Source organism: Myodes glareolus, chromosome 13 (genome assembly GCF_982192425.1).
Source record: "Myodes glareolus chromosome 13, mMyoGla1.1, whole genome shotgun sequence".
Taxonomy (NCBI): Eukaryota; Metazoa; Chordata; class Mammalia; order Rodentia; family Cricetidae; genus Myodes; species Myodes glareolus.
In genome coordinates, this window is record NC_142038.1 from 5,566,863 (window position 1) to 5,588,416 (window position 21,554).

Here is a 21,554-nt window from a genome sequence, read left to right on the forward strand (position 1 = left end):
CTGGCAAGAAAGGCAGGAATGACGAGAGAGAAGAGTTATACCCTTAGACATGATGAAATGCTCCTGCAGAGAAAACAGCCATATATCACAAGATTTTATTTATTGACAAATTAATTCTCAATAAGTATAATTCATCTGCTTAACATTAAAAGCAACTAAACTTTTATAGCCTTCTACATTAGACTTTTCATATGAGCAGGCTGACAAATGAGAAAAAAAATGTCTAGTTAGACTATGTATCTTGATTTTATATTCAGATATATGGTAAATATAACTATAGATAAAGCCTCAGAAAGACAAGCACTCAGAGAAATTGGGAGCTGGCATTGCAGGATCTTCATTTCTCTTCTCTCCCTGAAATGTCAAAGTGAGATAAGAATAATTGAACTTTTTGTAAATATGTAAAGCAAATAAGTCTCAGTTAATTTCTATGGGGGAGATGGCAGAGAAGACCCTTTAAATGAGTTCATGTTCATTTTTATTTTTTATAATTTTATCTTTTAAATTCATTTCTTTATTAATCAGGTGTGTTTGTCAAAAATTTTCCATATGTGTGTAATGCTGGCCTACCATCCTTATTCTAGCATCCCTGTTCATCTCATGCATACAAATCTCTGCCACACACCCATGTCTGTGTCACACACCCATGTCTATGTCACACACCCACGTCTGTGCCACACACGTCCACATCTGTGTCACACACCCATGTCTCTGTCACACACCCATGTCTATGTCAAACACCCATATCTGTGTTACACACCCATGTCTCTGTCACACACCCATGTCTGTGTCACACACCCATGTCTCTGTCACACATCCACATCTGTGTCACACATCCACATCTGTGTCACACACCCATGTCTGTGTCACACACCCATGTCTGTGTCACACACCCGTATTTTGTTGGCCTCTGAGGTTAACCTGGGCTGTGGGCATCAAGGTGTTAGCATGGGTTTGTAGCTGTAACTTGGAGCCTGGGTGCACAACTAAAGTCAGTGTCTCTCCTCTCCTGAAATCTACCATTAGCCAGTAATAAACAGCTAAAGAGTAGGGTCCAGGGAGGACCCCCTCCTTCTTTGACTTGATAGAGCTAGTCTTGTTTGGCTTAGTGCAAGTAACGATAGTTATTGTGAGTTAATAATAGAAATAATTGTACGGAGTCTGGAGAACAGCATTTCCAACCTTTTCCTTAGTTTGCTTCCACTTGACTACTGAGGGTTTTCTGACATCCTATTTACCAAAACCTCACTCTTTTAAAGTTAAATTTACTGTGTTAGAATAATTTTTATTAATTTTATTGAGCTCTACATTTTTCTCTCCTCTCCTCTCTTCCTCTCCCCTCCCCTTCAACCCTCTCCCATGGTCCCCATGCTCCCAATTTCCTCAGGAGATCTTGTCTTTTTCTACTTCCTATGTAGATTAGATCCATGTCTGTCTCTCTTAGGGTCCTCATTGTTGTCTAGGTTCTCTGGAATTGTGATTTGTAGACTGATTTTCTTCACTTTATGTTTAAAAACCACTTATAAGTGAGTACATATGATAATTGTCTTTCTGGGTCTGGGTTACCTCACTCAATATGATGTTTTCTAACTCCATCCATTTGCCTGCAAATTTCAATACTTTCTGAAATATATAATTATTTCATAACTCTTTTGTAGTTACTTCGTAGAAGTAATTTATTCAGACCCTTTCTTCTATTAAAACATGCTTTCAGAAAGTGGGGCTAAACAAAGATTCAGAGGACTAATATCAGGCTTCTTAGTATTGAGGTCCTAAAGCAAGATTTGATATCTAAGGCTCTGGGCTCTGGAGTTAAAGTATTTGAGAATGAGAAAGCCTTTGAAAAGTTCCTTCACTGAAAAACTCTTTTTAGATTCCAAGATGGAAGCACCATCTCCAGTGATTCTTGTGGATGACCTGACCTAGGAACCTCACAGTGAAAAGTGTGTGTGGGGGGACACACCCTATATTATTCACTCACTGCTTGGAGGACAGAAATGAGAGACTTAAAGAAGTCCCGAGAGAGCATTTCCCCTCCCAGGATCACACACCTCAAAGGCTGAGATGTCGGAGAGTGGAATGAGAGTTGCTAGAGCTCATGCTACACACAATTCAGCATCCCACAAGGCCAGGATAGCTCCCATTGTCACTAAGGGTGTGGATTCTCTGCTCCACCACTCAATCCATCCTCCCAGATGATACCCACATGTAAGGCAGAAAAAGCTAACGACTTCCCTGACCCTTTCTTCTCCCACATTTGTAAGTGTGCAGCTAAGAAGCGTTGTGTGTTTTCTTCCGCATTTAAAGACCTCTTTCAGATGGCCTGAGTCAGTCTCTACCTAGAAAGGCATTGAGCATGTCAGTCTCTGCATAGAGGCACCTATGCTGTGTGGGAAACCCTTCTCACACTTGAAGACATGTTTCAGAAGACTCGAGGTGTCTGTCCCCAGCACGTGTTTTTCTAAGTCACTCACACTGCTAAGCATGTGGGATTTTGGGGTGTAAGTTCTTCAATATATATTGCATCATGGATTTTAGGGACAAGAACACACAAATAAAATAATGCATACCCAACCTTGACTCGTTGGGCAGACTTTTCCTGGAATTGACACACAATAAAAATGATGAAAAATAATAGATGAAAAACCAGTTAACACCATGAAGGAGAAATACGCAGCTCCTCATTCCTCAGACATAAACCACACCGTGGAAACTGTGTGTGTGTTTGCTAGCTGATGTGACTTAGTGACGACAAGAGCCCAACGTTTCTCTTTTTAAAATAGCTGATAGATGGGGCGACGAGATTTATCACTTTTTAATTAAGCTCGTGTCAGCTCCTGAAGTTTATTTCAGTACAAATCTGTTGACCAAAGTCTTTTTGAAGAAACTGCCCCTGTTGAAGCTTAAGTATTCATGGGAAATTTCACAGTTGGTGTCACTGCTCCTTGGACTTAGCACCACATTTCAACCAGTACTGGCAGTGTGGTTTTCTATTTGCCCAACATATTTATGGAAATGAGTTCAGGATCAATCTTTGTTATTTTGTATTCCAGAGCAGCTCGCTGCCCTGAGGGGAAAGAAAAAGAATGCTGACATAAATCTTACAAGACTCCACCAGAACCCCAAATCCCAACACAGTGTACCCACAACCTAACTCTGACCCCAGGCTTAGACATCAGAGCCCACTGAATGGCCAGCAGTATCATTGATTAAATGGAAATCAAATTAAAACTGCAGATTATGGTCCTTATGACCAGCATCCTTGTCACTAGGGATTAGAACTGCTCTGACATTCTGAAGATGAGCATGGATGTGGTCCTGGTGAGTTAAAGGAATAGGGAACAAAGAGAAAAACATTTGACCACACCGGTTAACTAACTTGAGTGTGGAAATTAGCAGGCTAGGGAGGTAACGCAGGCTGGAAGGCACTTGCAGGGCAAACATGAGGCTGTGAGTTGGGAATCCCCTCCACCCACATAAAACGCCAAGTGTGTCAGCTCGTGTCTGTAATCCCAGCGCTAAGACTACCAGTAGCGAAGACAGGCAAATCTCTGGGGCTTGAGGATCAGCTGGTCTTGCCAGACTGATGAGCTTTGGGTTTGCTGAGAGACACTGTCTCAGAGAAGAAACAAAATTAGATGGCAAGAACTGAAGGTGTTTTGCTTTGTCCTCTGAGTTCTACAAGAACATGTTCATGCATGCTTGAGCACCAACACACACATGTGTGGTATGGGAGAATTATCTGTATTCTGTCAATCATATTTTAATAAAACGCTGATTGGTCAGGCAGGCAGTATAGGCGGGAAAGCCAGACAGGAAGTAGGGTGGAGCAAAGAGACTGGGAGTATTCTGGAAGCAGAAGCTCTCTCTCAGCCATTCCTGTACAGACCACCGAAGAGGCAACATGTAAGCTGTCACACCGAGAAAGGTACTGAGCCCATGTGGCTAACATAGATGAGAATAATGGGTTAATATAAGTTATAAGAGTTAACAAGAAGCCTGACCTAATGGACCAATCAGTTTATAACCTAATGTAGACTTCGTGTGATTTTCCTTGGGACTTGCTGGCTTGTTGGGGTACTGGGCGGGACAGAAACCCCAACAAGCCAGCCCCACATGTTACATATGGCGCCAACGTGTGGACAACTGTATCCACATAAAGCCTGAGACAGCTTGGCAAGTAATTCTAGAACAAAATGACAGCATTGTGTGTGGTTTCTTGGTAGCAGCAATTTCTCGGGTCTGCTCTGCTTGCTAGAGGCAAGCAAGCACTCTCATCTAAGAGAGGCTTCTTGACTCAGCCTTAGCTGCAAAATCTTGCAGCTCATTAAGAGGTCCTGCCACAAAACACTTAAATGCTGTTGGTGAAAAGCTGAACGCATGCTTTTCGGTTTTCAGTCGTAGCAGGAAAAAAGCTGTGCTGTTTTAAAATGCCGGCTTTCTGGGCTGTCCTGCCAGGACAAACTTTGACTCTTTCAGGCAGGCAGTCCGACTGAGTGTGGTCTGTGAACAAAATGATGCAGCTTGCTTGCTAGCAAGGACCTTAAAACACGACAAGTTGTGACAGTGAACACAGCTGTGGCTGGTATCTCCTCTATGAGTCTGGAAAGCTAAGGAATGAGCTGGATCTAGCTGTCAAAGCCACGGCTTCCCATATTGCTTTGTAAATTAAAGGCTCATGTGGTCAAAAAAAGAGAGATAAACAGTAAAGAGAGATTCAAAGATGAAAAAAAACCTCTAAATGGTTTACAGTGTGTATATACAGGCTAAAAGTTAAAGTTCTTAAAGTTAAAAGGAAAAAAAGAGAGTAGTTGGGTGTGGTAGCACACACCTTTAATCTCAATGCCTGGGAGGCAGAGACAGACAGATCTCTGAGTTCAAGGTGTGGTAGCAAACACCTTTAATCCCAGCACTGGGGAGGCAGAGACAGAGGATCTCTGTGAGTTCAAGGACAGCCTGGTCTACAGTGTTATTCCAGGACAAAGATATATACGGAGAACCTGTCTCAAAAAGCCAAAAGATAAAAGAAAAAATAAAATAGAGGTTGAAATAAAGCTGCATAAAGATGGAAAATACACAGAGAATCTTGATACTGTATGCTATTATGCTCTCTTTGAATTGTTTGATTGCTGAGGAAGGAACAACAGCTGCTAAAAGATATTTGCTTATAAATGCTGCGGAATCAATCCAAGAAAGGTATTTTGAAAATACCTTGGCTTTAAAATTGAAGTTAACAGGTATGCTACTTTGGAGAAGAGATTCTGCTTTTGTTTCCACAGAAAACGAGAGGCTCTGGATTTATTCAGAGTTAAGAAAAATCATCTTTGACCAAGGGAGACCACCTGAGAAATCAACAGGAACAGATGGCCCAGATGACAGAGTTCTACATCCAGAACTGATTCAAGACTGCAGCCTGAGATGATCAAGACTCCCAGGATACTTCAGTCAGGACTTGATTATAACTCTAAATTTTATTTAGGTCCCCATAAGATTATCAGCGCCCCCAACCAGCAGGAAGTAGACTGAAATACTACGCCCACATTCCCAACAAATGGACTATGGGTATTTTCCTTTGTTTAAAAAAAAAAAGAGGGAAATGGTGTGGGAGAATTATCTGTATTCTGTCAATCATATTTTAATAAAATGCTGATTGGCCAGGCAGGCAGTATAGGCGGGAAAGCCAGACAGGAAGTAGGGTGGAGCAAAGATACTGGGAGTATTCTGGAAGCAGAAGCTCTCTCTCAGCCATTCCTGTACAGACCACCGAAGAGGCAACATGTAAGCTGTCACACCGAGAAAGGTACTGAGCCCATGTGGCTAACATAGATGAGAATAATGGGTTAATATAAGTTATAAGAGTTAACAAGAAGCCTGACCTAATGGACCAATCAGTTTATAACCTTCTGGAGTCCTGTGTGTAATTTCTCTTTGGGATTTGCCGGCTGTTGGGGTACTGGGCGGGACGGAAACCCCAACAAGCCGGCCCTCATGTTACACATGTGTGCACATACATGAACACAGGCACACAAATGCAGAAAGTACCTGAGATCACAGCTCTGCTTACCCATATCTGAAAGGCTCCCACTGAATTCTCAAATGAGACTTGCATTCAAAAGGGTGACTCACCTATCATAAGAGTCCCAGACAACAGCCATAACCTTGCTGGGATCTAGGTGGGCTCAAGAGTCTTTTAAGCAGGCACAGCTGGAGCTGATAGCGGACAGCCAGGCATGGCTAAGCAGACAGACAGCAGAGGTTCCCCACACAGTATTGTTAGTCAAAGGTAGGCAGGGCAATCCTGAGCTACATGACCACATCAAAAAGACCCATTTCTTAGATGGCCACAGAAGGCTTCTCTAAGCATTCTGCGGGAACAGCCTCTCCTTTGTCCTCCACAACTCCATGTTCATGTCTTCAACTGTTTCTCATGATTCTTCTGGAACCCTAACCACTTCACCTCTTGAGGACCTGGATACATTTCTACGTCTGCCAGGGGAAGCCTTTCCCAAACCTCCGTAAGCCAGACTTGGCATTTAATCACCCTAGTGAATTTCCCTGATGTTTTATGTCTTTCATATTTCAGGGTTCAGAGCAGGGCTGGAGAACAGAGAGGAAGTTGAACTAAGTAACTCCAGGAGGGCAGAGGTGCTCTCTGAGAGACTTAGCCAACCTTAGGGTCTTCCTAAGCTTATGATGCCAGCCCAAATGTTCTTCCTTATCAACTGCTTAGTGTAAGTCCTCCAGGGATCACAGCAGAAATTCCGGGTGCCTCTTCCTTTTCCCACCCTGCATCCCCATATCTCAGAGTAGGCCCTGGGATTTCCTTCATATTGGTTCTCATTGCTACCTGTTTTCCATCAGTGCTAAACTTTATCACCGAAGTCTTTAGTATTCAAAGCGCAACTTGAAATTTGTTTACAAAGAATGTGTGTACATGTGAGCACGTATGTGGGTGCTCAAGTATGTGTGTGCATGTGCCTATAGAGGCCAGAGGACAACCTCAGGCATTCCTCCTCAGAACCAGCCATCTTTAGTGTCTGTCATTGTCCCAGAGTTCACCAGTTTGGCTTGGGCAACTGCTCAGTCGGCACTGACTTCCTCCTGCCTCTCTCTCTCTCTCTCTCTCTCTCTCTCTCTCTCTCTCCCCCCCCCCCCCCCAGTGTTGGATCACAGGTATGCCCTAATGCACCTATGTTTTTCTGATGGGTTCTGGGGATCAAACTCAGATACTTGTACATTCAAGGCCAGAACTTTACCAATTGAGCCATCTCCCTAGCGCTACCCTTCCAATTTCTAAGTGGAGTAATTGATAACCTTCATAAGCCTCTTCGCCCGAGATGGGCTGCCCCGACCTCCATCTGCTCTTCGGGCTGTGCTGCAGTGCGTTCAGACTCACTAGAACTGGGATTTGCCCTTCAGATCTTTCGACGCTTACAACCAACCCCTGCTCCCTTATCTCAGTGGTGACAAGTGGCTGTCATTGTCTACAGCCTTGGAAGGGGAACCTTCGATACCGTACAGTGTCTTAAGTCCCAATAGGACAGCTGTAAAAATTCCTTTTACATGCGGGGCTCAGGGCAGGCCAGGAGCAGAGTTCTCAAAGAGACAAAGTGACATGCAGGTTAAATGGGGTGCCTGAAACTGGTGACCAGACCGATAACTCTCAGAGAGGGGGCGGAAGGAGTGGGGATGATTAACTTCACCTTGGAAGGGCAAGGAGATCAAAGAAGTAGGGAAAAAGTGGGCCAAGCAGATCCATGGTAAAGCAGGGAACAGGAAAGATTCAAACATGTTTATTTGAAATGAAAGATAATGAATTTTAGGACTGCAGCTCTCGACTGTAGGTTGTGGTCACCTTGACACACACACACACACACACACACACACACACACACACACACACACAGTGGTCTTTTCCCTCCCCTTTGTTCAGTTCCTGGGAGGCTCTGGGTTCTGAGGTCAGTACACTTCACAGGGAATCTCCCCGTGGCCTCATCCAATGCTGACACCCTACCCGGGATTTGGAGCGCAGCAGCATAATTAAAAATGTCACTGTTATTGCTGCCTTCTCTACTCTGGAGCAGGTGGAGCTGGGGCCTGGGGGCACATGAGTACCTCCTTGTTGTTGTAATATGAAAGAGGGTTTTATTTTTAACATATTATCATGACTGAAGGCATTTCATTAAAATTGATCAGCCAGGTTTAATGCCAGATTGACGGCTGTGAATTGGTGACTTTACCTTAAAGAAAAGCCAATTTGTGTCAAAAAATATCTCCCAACCAATCATTCAAGCAGCTTCTAGAAGGGGAGTTTCTCCACTGACTGAGTGATGCAGAGGGAGCCTGGTTAAACTCCGGGCTTCTAAGATGTCCCTCACAGGAACCTTGGGGACAGAGACCTACGGGGACTCCTCCTCTCTGAAAGATGACACATTTTCCTTCTGCCACCAGTGTGTCCTAGGTGAGACGCTCCTGGGAGGGGCAACTGCTCCGTCTCTGTGTGAGGACAGCCCAGAGGACAGAGTGGGGCTTCAAGCAGACGCTGTGTGAAGTAACCGGTGCCTCTCCTTCAGTCATTCAAGGTGAGACAGGTGTCGCTAGGATAGGACTAGTAACACTGCAAACCTGGGAACTGTAAGTGAACCTAAAGAATCCCCACACTGTTACTTTGCTTTGGGGCTAGATGTGTGTGTGCCTGCTTGTTTGCATGCAACGCGTGTGTGCAGAGACTGCAGAGCCCGGAAGAGTGTGTCCCGTCCTCCGGAAGTGGGATGCAAATGAGTCTCCCCTGATGTGAGCTGGACTTCTGGGGACCAAATCTCGACAGTAGAAGTCGAAGCTTTGACTGAATCTTTCTATCCAGCCAGTCTGGCTTTGAACTAGGGGCTGTCCTGCCTGGGCTTCCGGGTGCTGAGGATACAGGCATGCGGTCATGCCTGAGCTTCCGGGTGCTGAGGATACAGGCATGTGGTCCTGCCTGAGCTTCCGGGTGCTGAGGATACAGGCATGTGGTCATGCCTGAGCTTCCGGGTGCTGAGGATACAGGCATGTGGTCATGCCTGAGCTTCTGGGTGCTGAGGACACAGGCATGTGGTCATGCCTGAGCTTCTGGGTGCTGAGGACACAGGCATGTGGTCATACCCAGATCATTTTCACTTCTACTTTTCAATTTAAATCCATTTCTCAACCTGGAGACTCATATATAATGAAGGATCCCATTAAAAAGGACATATATCTTGTATAGAAAAGTTCAGGGTGAGTTTAATATCTCAGAGGATATTTCTTAATATATTAGTGCTTCATAAATTCTTATATTTCTCATGCTTACTCCAGTAACATGAGTTCATTTAAAGCTATTGCAGGTTTTAAAATTGTGTCTACGAACCATATAGATAGTGAGTTGATAAACAGTTGAGAGATATGTTATTCTAAATAATTTTGCCATTTTAAAGTTCTTAACATGACTAGCGTAAATTTTGAGGGTGAAACTCTTCTCAGGTGAGCAGTGGGAACTTTTGAATAGAGTGCTGGTTGGTCTTTGCCAATTTGATGCAAACTAGAGGCACCTGGGAAGACAGTCAGAACCTCAGTTGAAGCTTTGCCTTCCTTATCTTGGCCTCTGGAAATCTCCGTGGGGGCATTCCCTTGACTAATGACTGATGTGGGATGGCCCAGCCCACTGTGGGTGGTGCCACTCTTAGGCAGCTGCTTCTGAGTTGCCTAAGTAAGCAAGCTGAGCAAGTGCAGGAAGGCAAGCCTGTGAGCAGCATGCCTCCAGGACTCTGCTTTCGTTTCTGTGTACAGGCTCCTGTGTCCAGTTCTGGCCCTTATTTCACCTAAAGATGGACAGTGACATAGATACATAAGCCCAATAAATCCTTTTCTTCCTATACATTGGTTTTGTGGTCATCGTTTTGTAACAGAAGCCAAATAGAACAAATAGAAATCGCACCCAGGCTTTATAGAGCCCTGTTGTATGAGATGTGGAAGTGGGAACCTCCTCATCTGCTGTGTCGGAGTTGTGAGCAAGGACCCGCGGAGATCTTGAAGTAGCCCAGTCTCTAGTTCCATGAAGAAGGAGCCCTCTTAGCGATTCTATTTCCTGGTCTAGTTTGTTTGATTGATTTTGTTTTTTGTTTTTATTTTATGAGACTAGGCTTTTCTGTGCAACAGTCCTGGCTTTCTTGGACTCACTCTGTGGACCAGGCTGACCTTGAATTTACAGAGATTTACCTGCTAATGCATCCTGCATGCTGGGATTAAAAGTGTGTGCCACCACTGCACAACTTACACTGCTCTTATTCTAATACCATTAAACGGACAGGAATGGGTTTTTTAATTGGATGTTTCAATATATTATAGGCTTATTATAAGTTATATAAAGACAAATACATGTCTATTACATATCATACATAATAGCAGAGTAGACATGCACATACTTATATATCAGTGTGTTTGTGTGTGCATATAAGATACACATGTTAAAAGCAACACACACAATCACAGAAAATTAGTTCAAAAGGAAAACCTTTTATTTGTGTGGCAATTCCCCAAAATCATGTTTCTTATGACATGACTTTTCTTTTATTGATATTCATACTAGTGGTACAGCCATGGAACAGAACACAGCAAAGGTGTGGAGAGGGAGCATTGTGTGCTACAGATCACTGCAGAGGTGGTGAGAGGGGAGCATTGTGTGCTACAGAGCATGGCAGAGGTGGGGAGAGGGGAGCATTGTGTGTGCCTACAGAGCATGGCAGAGGTGGGGAGAGGGGAGCACTGCCATGTCCTGAGTGTGGGTCACAATGCTTTAAATGTGGAAGAAATAAGACTGAACAAAGCTGAGGACCAGCTGAGTGGAACAGAACCAAGACAGATTTGAGAGCCCAAATCCAATAGATCAACAAAAATCATGGGCAATTCCACACGATTCTGTCTTCACAGCTTGACGGAGGGACATTTGGTTTGTTTGTTTGTTTTTGCTTTTTGAGTTCAGGTTTATCTGAAGCTTTGGAGCCTGTCCTGGCCCAAAACTCACAGAGATCTGCCTGCCTCTGCCTCCCGAGTGCTGGAATTAAAGATGTGCACCACCACAGCACTGCTGACGGAGAGACATTTGAGGATCATACTCAGGGAAGCCATTCATGTAAGATTTAAGAATTCTACTTGAAAAATGCTCTTTTACATGCATTTCAAAAATAACACAATCGAGAAAACTTGGAGATGGCGTATTATAGCTCATTTATTATGAGAAAATTCATTGAGAGACTGAATTTATTTAGACTGGAAAATACAGTTTGAGTTTTCAAAATTAAGTTTTCTTCCTAGGGAAACAAGATTAATTATTCCAGATAACGATAAACATTTTTCCTTATCTTGTTCAATGTGCCAGTACTTGTTTCTTGTCAGAACATCTTTGTTCGTCACCAACTTTTAAAAATTTCTAATCTGCTTTTGGTAACTGTGATGGATCCCATGTCAGTGTTGGCTGCACCATGTCTATGTTGTTGTTAATGTGACTGTTTATTTGCTACACATAGGAAGGATGGCTGTTTTCAAAGATGAATTAAAGTTTGACTTTACTGCATATTATTAAGCAATATTAACTAGTATTAGTCAGTAGTGATATTATATTGATTGATATTGATAGCAACAATATGAAACAGAAGTTGATACATTGTACATGCATTATAACTACAAATAACTATATGACTTGTTCACTGCATAAACACTGGAAGATAGACTAAAAGCAAAATTAAAAATAATAAGGCCCATTCAAGGCGGGCTGGGGAGATGACTCAGTAGTTAAAAGCATGTGTTACTCTTGCAGAGGCCCTGAGTGTGGCTCCCACTGCCCACACTGGGCAGCTCACAACAGCTTGTGACCACTGCTCCAGGCAGATACTGTTGAGGTGGGGCCTTTAGTGCGTCCCATGGTGATTGAAAGACAAATATGCCTGCAGACAGGGCTTGAGTATGGAGTTGATTGAGAGAAGGGTAAAGGGGAGGAGAGAGAGAGAGAGAGAGAGAGAGAGAGAGAGAGAGAGAGATTGGCTTTTGAGAAGAACAGCTGGAAGACAGCAGGAGTAGGCGGGGCTTGCCTCTTAAAGGGACCTTTGCACCTGAGTACAGTCAGGGTACAGCTTGCCAGGCACAAAGGGGTAGTGCACTGTGCCAGGTTCCCAAGGGGCAGTGCCCAGGTGTGACTGAATGCTAACAGACACAGTGCCCTCTTATGACCTCTGGTGGAAACTATACTCATTTGCTCATGAGTGCGCATGAGCACATACGCATATACACCATCACACACAAAAAATTAAATTAAATTTTAATATATATTTTAAAAAACTAATTCAAGTCAAAAAAGGTCACTGTTGATATTTTGTATTGACTTAAAAAGGATATGTAAATATTCCACAAAGACGGTTTAATACTTTTAATGGTGTTTAGTAACATGTTCATTTCCTCAGTTCAATCTAGAAGACCATGTATGGTGCACTCTTCATGAGCAGGGCATTAGTCTTTATCTTATTCAGTCTTCTAATATTAGAAATTTGCTTATTCCTAATTTTCAGTTTTACTAAAAGCTAAGGATCTATGACCTTCTGGTGGCCAAAGCTTTCATGCTTTCAGAAGTAGCTCCTAGAAATCAGTTATTCAAAGGGAATTTCAAAGTAAAATTGAAGACCTGTTTCCAAACTTTTGATGATTATATATTTGTAGACTATTATTAGTTCCACTTTTTGAATATTATGTTCCACTTTAAAACCAAAGCATTGTTATCTTGTATTAGCACATGATCTGTTCATATATTACGACTAGTAATTCTCTGCCCTACATCATAAATATTTAAGCTGTGCCTGGTGGCACACACCTTTCATACCAGCACTTGGGAGGGAAGGCTTAGAGGCAGGCATATCTCTGTGAGTTTGAGGCTAGCCTAGTGGACATGGCAAGTTCTGGGCCAGCCAGGTCTACATAGCAAAAGCCTGTCTCAAAAATATTTTATCCATATTTTTTCTGGATTGTACTGACAGTGCCTTATGATTCAGTAAAATCTATTAATACTAATAATTTCTCATTCTTTTCTTTCTACTTAGAAAGGGCTTCCAGGTACACTTTTCTGTAAATGCGTATTTTCTGGTTTATAATGGTTTCATTCCCGGTATGTTATTATTTTTATTATTATTATTATTATTTCTATTTTTATTGTTTTAAACACTTTTAACGGATTTCAATGATCTCTGATGCTTTCCATAGGCTGCCATATCCACGAGGTTCCCAACTCTTACACCATTTTGCTTTTCATGTTTTTATTGCATTGGTTAGATTGTCAGGCACATGTGATAACCTGCATATAACCACGGTGTGCTGTGAGGTGACGTGTGCACAGTGTTTCACACTCCTCCCTTGTTCCTGGTCTTACATTTATTCTGACCAGTCTCTTGAGTTGTTCTAGAGCCTTCGATTCCAAGGAAGTTAATACAGAGTATTCATCACCTGCGTGCTCTTGGGCAGTACTCATTGGACAATAAACACTAAATCTTGGAGGACATAAAGTTTGGAGGGAGACTCTTCCTGGAAAGGATTCAAAAGAATTATAGGGAAGGAATGGTAGATAAATATGACAAATAACCGGGCATATAAATGTGCAAATTTTCAAAAAAAAGAATTAAAATATTTCAAAAAAGAAAATAAAGCATAAATATAAATTATTGACAATAAAAAACAGCATTACTAAACTATTTATAAATTTGACAAACTGTTATCATAGTGTCTCAGGAAATACCATATTGTGTGTTTGTTGGCTTGAAATCATTTCTTTCTCGGGTTAGAAGTGCATCCATGCACCTCAAGTTTATTGGGGTAGGCATTAAATGTTACAAAGATGCTTTTAGTTCTTCATCATGTCTTCTCTCAGCTGTGAGGAATCATGAGCCCCAACACGAATGTCAAAGCCCTTCTGGATTTTATCTTATTCCCAACCTTTTCTTCTGCTAATTTTCAGATCCTCTCTGGGGAAGACACAAGGGAACAACTAAGGAATGACTGGAGACCTCTGACTTAATTGTATGTTCTCTCTTCACTCTCTTGAGCCACATCTAAGCCTGCTGTATTTTCTTTATTTGTTTTGTTTTGTTTTTTTTGGAAACTAATATTTATTGAAACATTATAGTTAATAAAATTATAAATCCATAAACATTTCAAAATCTCACCTATACTTGTTTTTATGTAATCTTAATCAATTTCAGGCAATGCTGAAAACATTTATTTATTATACAGGAAAGAAACGAATGTTATTTTATTATTTTATATTTCTGTGTGTTGAGACAAAGTCTCATGTAGCACAGGGTGGTTTCAAGCTCACTATGTAGTAAAGTCTGGCCTTAAACTCCTGTTTCCCTGGTTCTACAGCCTGAGTTCTAGGATTGCAGGTACACCCTGCCATGCCTCGGGTTTTAAAAGGACCACATCTTAAAAGTCTGTCTTGACTTTTACATTAATTGAGCGCTTGTTCAATTATAAGATGTTTTATATTCAGCCTATATGCTCTCGTTTACGATATCAGGTTTATTTTGTTTTCCTTTAACGTATTGATTTAACTGTTTCTTTTTTATGTGTATATAATTTTGTTCAAAAACGAAAGATTTTAGTGCTTTGAATTAATACATGTAGTTCCTAGTTAGTATTCAGCTGTCAACTGACATGGTCTGGTCTGAGTGAGTCTCAATTGAGGGACTCTCTGCCTGGATCAGACCTGTAGCCATGTGTGGGGGAGAGATCTTGATTGGTGATTGATGAAGGAGGACACAGGCTGCTGTGGGTGCCACCGTTCCCCCGTAGGCGAGTCTGCCTGTATAAGAAAGCTAGCTAAGCAAGCCAGAAAGCACCAGTGTTCCTCTAGAGTTTGTGCTTCCGTTCCTGCTCGAGTCCTTGCCTTGCCTTCCCTAGATTATCTAGACTATGGAATGTGGTGTGGGAGTATAAACCAAGCAAACCCTTTCTCTTCCTAAGCTACTGGGTCAGAGTGTTACGTTACAAGAAGTAATCACGGTCCGGCATCATCTGCACCCAGACATATGTATCCATTATTTCTATACAGTCTTCAGATATATTTCCAGTAGCCTTTGTCATTTTTCAAGAAACAAGGGCACACACCTTTAACCCTGGCATTTGGAAAAATGAGGCAGGAGAATCATTAGAAGCTTGAGGCTAGCCTGGGCTACCGAAAATTTATCTCAATAGAGCAAGACAAAACAAGACAAGACATCACACAACAAAACACTAACAAAATTCTTCTAGGAGAGGAATCTTAACCCAGTCAGGATTGTCTCTGTGTGGGTGATATAGATTGTCTGTGATGGTGTGGGAGGTGGGAAAACAGAATTGTTGGCTATTTTAAGATGCCATGTCATTAACAGTTGAGAGGAAAATGTGTCCTCAAAGACAAGGAGATTATGTTTTCTTAGTTTGTTTCTCTGCTGCAGTGATAAGACACTGACCAAAAGCAACTTGGGGAGGAAGGGTTTATTTGACTTACAGGTTACAGTGCATTGTTGAGGGAAGTGAGGGCTGGAACTCAAGAAGGAACCCAAAGGCAGGAGGAGAAGCAGAGACCACTGAGGGACGATGCTTACTGGCTTGTTCCAGGCTCACAGGCAGCTATGTTATTATTTTTTTCTTTTAGTTTTTCAAGACAGGGTTTTTCTGTGTAGCTTTGGTGCCTGTATTGGAACTCACTCTGTAGACCAGGCTGGCCTCGAAATCACAGAGATCCACTGCCTCTGCCTCCCGAGTGCTGGGATTGAAGCTGTACTCCACCACCGCCTGGCCCCAGCTATCTTTCTTACAAGTCCCAGGACCTCTTGCCTAGGGATGGGACCGCCCAAGGTGGACTCGGATGTCCTCCATCAATAGCAATTAAGAAAATGCCCCACAGGCATGCCCACAGGTCAATCTGATGGAGGAAGTTCCTCAATTGAGGTTCCCTCTTTCCAGGTGTGTCAAGTTCACACCCAAGATTTGTGTTCCTATGGCTACTATTTCACTCTTGTGAAGGCCTGTTGTGTGAGGAGAGAGTCAGTTAGAAGGGGCTGCTCTGCTGATTGAATGGCTGATGTTCCCAAGAAAGGCATTAATTCATGGGGCAAATTGTTTTTCATCATTCACTGAACTTTGACATAGTCCAGGCCCTTGATGGGCAACAAGGCACACAGACACATTTGTAGACAGGTTGTCCATCTGTAAGGTGTCTTGACACCTACAGAAGATGCTCTTTGTGTCATAAGGTTACCTCCAACTGCATCATGGTATCCATACCTGCACAGCAACTTTTGCTTTTTTCAACAAATTTCCTTAACGTGAGACCTGACTGGATTGTTGATGCTCTCCAGTAAATGTATGATCACACGATTTTAACCAGAAACTCGCTCACTTCTCCATTTTTTCTTTAAGAAACGACTCTCTCTATGTTAAATGTTCTTTGAAAAATGGGCAGAAAGTGGTGTTTTAAACATGATTAGACGAAGCAGTGTAGAGCCAGGTAAGGAAGATGGATTTCCCAAGGAGTTGGACACTTTATTCAATTTTATTCCACGATGAAATGTAAATTTGACCTATGAGGCTCAAGGGGGTTTAAAGGCATTGAGGATGCGGTGGAGACAGCGTGACTTTTACGTGACGTGTGCTTTGCAAATTCATACTTCTTCCCTGGACTGGTACCAATGCTTGTTTTTGCAAGGTCATTGCTGCTATTCAGCAAACTAAGACAAAAGAAGGGAGAAAATAGTAATTCTTTTGACACATGGTGTTCCCTAATTTTAGTTGCAATCATTTACAAAGGTAAAGGAAAAAAACTTGAGTGAGCAGGGTTTTGTGTGAGGAATTCAAAGCTTCTAATTAATCAATTTAAGCATAAAAGCATAAATCATTTCTCCCCTGGCTTCTTTTTTTTTTTTTTTAAAATCCTGCAGGAATAATAAGTGGAAAGATGGAAAAATAAATAAAACAGCTTTAAGATATATCCTCATAATGAAAGTCTGATAGGCAAAACTCTGAAATTATTTTTGTAATATTTTATCTTCAGCGCGTGTGTCTCAGTTGTAATTTTTACTCATGATGTGAATGATGCAGGCATTTGGATGTGAAAGCCATCTGGAAAGACAATTCAGAAGATGGATCTGAGTGTGTTTACCCAGCAACTTCAGTTGAATCTTCCAAACTTAACCAAAGTACCGATCTGACAGCCTTGGCGATAGACCTGCTCTTCCTAAATGCCAGTGCCAAGGAGGACAGAAGCCTCACCTGCTCACCTGGCTCACTCACACTCACTGTGAGTGTTTGATGGACTGAAAACCAGGACATTTGGTAGCCCTCGCTATCACTGTGTCCTGCACACAGCAAATGGCACACAGTGAGCCCTCAGCTGACATTTGCTGAGCAAACAAATGAGCTTCTACATTGGAGAAAACGGGGCACATCTCTAGTGGGTTTTTAGTTTGTACGTCTACTGTGAGGATGCTCAGAGGGTGTTCTTGTGAATGGTGCCCACGACAGAACTGCCAGCTGCAGCGGGGCGCATGGAAAGGAGATCTCATTTGACTTTAATGATCTTTTGAGCAAGTTTTCATATGAACCTTACGTATTTTTCAGAGATGACTCAGTGGCTGAGAGTTCTTGCCTCTCTTCCAGAGGACCCAAGTTCAATTCTCAACATGTGCTCAAAACTGCCTGTAACTTCAGCTCCAGAGATATCCAACACCCTATTCTGGTCTCTGCCTGCACACACAGGTGGCACATGTGCACAGCTGCACATACATCAATATCAATCTAAAAATGAATATTTAGTTTACCTGAAAATAAAATTTTTGGGCCTTACCTGAATATAAACGGTTCAGTTCTCTGAGTTTCAACACCTACGCACGCTAGTATAGCTACCAAATTACATGAATGAACTATTAAGCTTGTTCCTTTTATTTCTTTCCAGATTTAGTAAGAGCAATCCTGAATTTATACCAATATTGAACTGATGTGTCTTATACCTTTGAATTATTTTTGTTTTGCTCAGAATCCTGGTCTCAACATACCTGCAGTCATAGTCAGGGAAGTATTCTCTTTCCTTTATGTTTTTAAATTAATTTGCATATAAAATAATAATTTCACTACATTTTCATACAGGTATATCATTACACATTGTCATATTCTTCTTTCATGTTGTGTATGTGTTTATTTAAATCTAGAGTTTTTTTCTTCCACCATTATCCCTTGCATTAGACACTTCTCTATTGCTGTGAGAAGACACCATGACCAAGGTACTTATAGATGAAAGAGTTTGGGGGGAGCTTACAGTTTCAGAGGGCCAGAGTCCGTGATCAAAGAGTAGAGACATAGCAGTGGGGCCATCTGAGAGCTCACATCTTTATTTAAAAGTTGGAGGCAGAGATAGCCAACTGGGAATAGCCTGAGCCTTTTCTAGCCTCAAGGCTAGGCCTCAGGGACATCCCTTCACCAGCAAGGCCTCTCTTAGTCCTTCCCATATAGTTCCACCAACTGGGGACCAAGAATTCAAACATATGCCCTTTTGGGACCATCCCCGCCAACCACCACATCTTCTTGCTTCCTGAGCCTTCAGGTCTTCTTCCCTTATCTTGGGTCCCTTTTATTTCCTACACATGAGAGGAAATATTAGTCTTTGTCCTTCTGTTTTGAGTTTCTCTCTTTCAACTCTGTATAATATTATGTTTTATTCATCTCCTGGCTTTTAAAATTGTATGTATTTGTTTCTTATGTACCTTTACTATTCGAGGCTTTCAGTTTTTACTGTGATGTTTTTCAGGTCTTCTTTTGTATGTTCTGAATCCAAGAAACTTGTCAGTTCTGTGTATATGACAAGGTTTTGTTTTTTTCCTATTTGTGACTTATCCAATTAATATCTTAATGGTGTCCTACTAGAAGTAGAAATTTTCAGTGTTGGTGAGGTCCAGGTTAGCACCTTTCTGAGCCAGGATCCCCACAGAGCTGCGATGTTGGAGACGCTGAGAGCCACAGTCTATTCACTGGGTGGTTGTTGACATTTTCTGGTTGGAGCACAGGCATCCCTTGGCTCCTCAGTTTCCAGAACATCTGGCCTTGGAGAAAAGCACCTCACAGCAGTTCCCACAGTTAACTATCTGTGTAAAGGGCTTCAGATTCTTCATTTACATATTAATTCTCAGGAGGATATAGAGGTTATGTTAATAAGAAATAGCCATCCAATTCAATTATTATGTTCTAAAAAGTAAATTAAGTGAATTAGCTACTGGAAATAGATCTATATGTTTATTTAATTTTCAGGTTCTATAGCTTTTGACACACAAGGAGATTTGATATTCTTATGATCTGTCAACAAAACCCACCTATTAATGTCATATTGACTGAGAAAGTTTGGTTAAATAGATGTCTTGTGTTATGTGGAAAGTGTGTAGACTTAGCAAGCTAATTTTCAATAAACTAAGACATTATGTGGATCCCAGAATGCTTCTCTTGGGCACCTGAGTGCATTCAGAAATGAGAGGTCTTTCCTGCTACAGGTCACTCTGTGGTCAAAATGGTAACTAAAAGAAGCTCCACAAAGCTGGGCTTTGATTATCCCACGTCCCCTTATCTTCTTCTTGCATAGTTGTATATGACTTCCTATTGACTCTAGCAAGGATGACGTGATCAGGAAGTTTCATGAGCCAAACTGGATCATCGTATAGTTAAACACTCCAGATGGTCCAAGTTGCTCAAAAGATGACTTTCCTGATGACCAAGATAATGATAATGGTAGCTGGTTCCATGAAACAGGTACTGTGTCGGCCACTGCTGTAAGCCCCTATGTGTGTGAATTCACCGTCTCCACGACCACTCTCTGAGTGAGATGGTCAGAACGGGAGAGCTGATTTTTGCTAGACAAGACTATGGAGCTGGGCGAAAAGCAATTCCTGCTGCCAGAACAATGTACTCAACCCTAAAGTCATATTGACCATGTGGAGGAATTCTCAAAATGCAGTACTCAGAGGTTTTGGTTGATTTAACCTGGTCTGTAGAAAGGCCCAAGCCTTAGGATTCCTATTACAAATCCTCCAATGAGTCCCTCAGTGCTAGAAGAGATCATTCTGGGCTTGGCTGTGTGTCTCTAGGTAGTCCCCTAACATCTCTGGGCACTTTCAGGAAACTAAGAACAATGGTTTCTCTTCCCACCATTGTTCCAAGAAATAATAACCTGTTTGTGGACAAATATAATAACTAAATAGTTTTCATATAAAACATTGCCAGGGCTGGATAGATGGCTCAGTTGGGGAATTACCTACAATATGTTCAGGAGCTGGGGACTGACTCATTTGGAGAAGTGAGCGTCATGCTCACACAAGGACCTGAGCTTGTGCCTCCACTTAAAAAGGTGGATATATGTGCCTGCAATCCCAGTGCTGGAAAGGGGGAGACAGAGGACCCCAAAGCCTGTGGTACAGGTTGTCTAGCCAATTGGTGAGCTCTGATTCAAAGAGAGAATCTGTTCATAAAAATAAAAGGAAGAAGGAGGGAGAAAGACATCCTACAATGTTAATTTCTATGTACACATTACACACAGATGCACACAAAGACATAACACACACCAATACCACACACACCCACACACACACACAGAAAGAGAGAGACAGAGACAGAGAGAGACAGAGAGACAGAGAAAGCAGGGCCTAGTGTGGAGAAACTTTAAGATGGAGAACTAGCCAGCTTAACGTTGTACTTTCCCGACACCCAGTCTTGCAGGACACATTGGAAAATAATTTCTCTACTTCCCTTTGTTCTAAGTGATGAAATCTGTGCCAGGCGGAGGAAGACTTCAGTTGCCCTTTGGTACGGCTCCAGGGTTGAAACTCGTCCTCGGCTTCCTGGATTTCTGAGATTCACAGTGCAAAGCTCCTCCTTGGTTCTACCCCAAGCAATCTGTGTTGTTCTGGGAAGGGGCCCAGAAGATGCAAACCCACAAGCCGAATTCACACGTAAGATCCTGGGATAGGCGCCAAGAACAAACACATTTCTAGAACCCGGCCCCATTATTCTGCACACACCACGCAGTCAGCACAAGGTAACCCACAGTCCTGTGACTGCCCAGAAGGGAAAGTCACAGCAAACGGGATGACCCTTCACTGAAGAGCACCGGGTCCCTTCCCAGAAGAGCACAGTGAGTTTGCGGCAGGACAAAAGAAAGCAATACTGAGTTTCCTCTTAGAACTGTATTAGAACATTGCCGTTCCAGTGACATTGAACTGAAGAGTGTGTGCATAGACAAGCGACCCTGAGCCTGACTAAGTCGTGTTTGGGGTGTCCTGTCTGTACACACTGCTGATGGGGAGCATTCGGAGCCGTGTTTGGTGGACCTGGTCCTTTCGAACTCCATGATGTGAATCAGCGTGTGGAGAGCTGCACAGTGGAGAACTGGCCAGTGAGACATTGTGTTCCAGACCCCAACTATTACTGAAGTTTGATCAGTAATCTGATCCAAGGAGTGACCTGATCTAGATGTTCATATGCTT